The sequence below is a fragment of the Triticum dicoccoides genome, chromosome 6A (genome assembly GCF_002162155.2).
Source record: "Triticum dicoccoides isolate Atlit2015 ecotype Zavitan chromosome 6A, WEW_v2.0, whole genome shotgun sequence".
Lineage (NCBI taxonomy): Eukaryota > Viridiplantae > Streptophyta > Magnoliopsida > Poales > Poaceae > Triticum > Triticum dicoccoides.
Genome location: NC_041390.1, coordinates 265428027 through 265429966, shown reverse-complemented (window position 1 = coordinate 265429966; position 1940 = coordinate 265428027). Strand labels below are relative to the sequence as shown.

At 47.1% G+C, this 1940-nt stretch overlaps 1 long non-coding RNA gene across 1 annotated transcript in view; it reads right to left on the bottom strand.

Moving 5' to 3' along the window:
- The window catches only part of LOC119316759, a 5075-nt gene extending 3964 nt beyond the window's left edge, over window positions 1–1111 (bottom strand). Inside the window, exon 1 of the long non-coding RNA XR_005153279.1 lies at window positions 891–1111. This is a non-coding gene — a long non-coding RNA (uncharacterized LOC119316759). The remainder of the gene's footprint in view (window positions 1–890) is intronic.
- Between the last annotated feature and the right edge of the window lie 829 nt (window positions 1112–1940).

Sequence of the window (1940 nt, the reverse complement as noted above, 5' to 3'; positions counted from 1 at the left end):
GGCAGCGGCGTGGAGGCGGCGGAGCTGCGCAGTGGCGGCGGAGCGGCGTGGAGGCGGCGGAGCGGTGCGGCGGCGGCGAGCGGCGTGGAGGCGGCGGCGAGCGGCCGGAGCTAAGGAAGAGGCGGCACGGCGGGGCACCCCGGCGCGGTCCGGTCGGGAGGAGGAGCGGGCCGGCCCCGGGCCTCGCGGGCCGGCGGTGGGAGGCGGCGCGGGGAGGCCACGTGGCGGCCTGCATTGGCTGGGCGCGGCGGCGCGATTCCGTCCGCCCGGGACAGACGTGTCCGACGGCGGCGCGAGGTGGATTTTTAGGGTTTCGGGGAGGGGGATCCGAGATTTTCGAAGAGGACCTATTTATAGACATAGAGGGAGCTAGGAGAGTCCAAATGAGGTGCGGTTTTCGGCCACGTGATCGTGATCGAATGCTCTAGATGATGGAGAAGGCTTAGGTGGGTTTTGGGCCAAATTGGAGGGGTGTTGGGCTGCAACACACGCGAGGCATTTTCGGTCACTTGGTTAACCGTTGGAGTATCAAACGAAGTCCAAATGATACGAAACTTGACAGGCGGTCTACCGGTAGTAAACCAAGGCTGTTTGGCAAGTCTCGGTCCAATCCGGAAATGTTTAATCCCCACACACGAAAGAAAGCTAGAAAAGACCACCGGAGGAGAACGAAGCGCCGGAATGCAAAACGGACAACGAGGAAAATGCTCAAATGCATGAGATGAACACGTATGCAAATGCAATGCACATGATGAAATGATATGAGATGCATGACAACGATAACAACACACAGAGACAAAGATCCGAACCCGAGAATATAAATTAACTTAACGCCGGAAACGGCAAGAGTTGGAGTACAAATTGGGAAAGTTACATCCGGGGTGTTACACCTTGCCCATAAGACTCTAATTCTAGGTTCCTCCTAATTTTTCTATAATCAACATGTTTTCTTTTTTTTCATTTTGGATTTTAAAACATATACGTAAAACACAATCTACTAAATTAATTCTTTGGTCTCAATTTCGCCTACTAGTATTTATAATACTTCAGGAGCTAATGAAACTATTTTGGTAAAATTCAATTCTCTCAATTCCTTGGCAGTCGCGCCAAAAACTCGAGTTCCTTTTGGATTGCCTTTTTGATCAATTACAACCGCAGCATTGTCATCATAGCGGATTATTATACCGTCTTCGCATTTGAACTCTTTACATGTATGTACAATTACAGCTCGAATTACTTCGGATCTTTTTAGAGGAATTTGGCCAATTTGTCTTTGATTACAGCAACAATAACATCAGCAATACGAGCATATCGCTGATTACCAGCAGCTCCTATGACTCGAATACAAATCAATTTTCGAGCTCCACTACTATCTGCTACATTTAAAAGGGTCTAAGGTTGAATCATATTATTTTGATTTCAATTTGTTATGTCAATGCAAAAGGATGAAAGAAATATTGTCTTTCCGGAAAGAAAAACCGGACATTTTTTTATCTTCCATACCCCTTTTAGGGTTCTATATCTCTAATCAAATAAATTTACTTCGTATGGACATTTTACTAGCAGCTATGGAGATAGCTGCTCTAGGTACAGTTTCAGATACTTCCCCCATTTCATAAAGTATACGACCAGGTTTAACAATAGATACCCAACATTCGGGGGACCCCTTTCCCGAGCCCATACGTGTTTCCGTGGGTCTTAGTGTAACCGGTTTGTGGGGAAATATACGTACCCATATTTTTCCACCACGACGTGCATATCGTGTTATTGCTCTTCGTCCTGCTTCGATCTGTCTCGCTGTGATCCAAGCGGGTTCAAGTGCTTGAAGAGCATATCTACCAAAATAAATATGATTGCCTCGGCAGGATTTTCCTTTCATTCTTCCTCTATGTTGTTTGCAAAATCTGGTTCTTTTGGGGTTATAGGTGATGGTTCTCTTT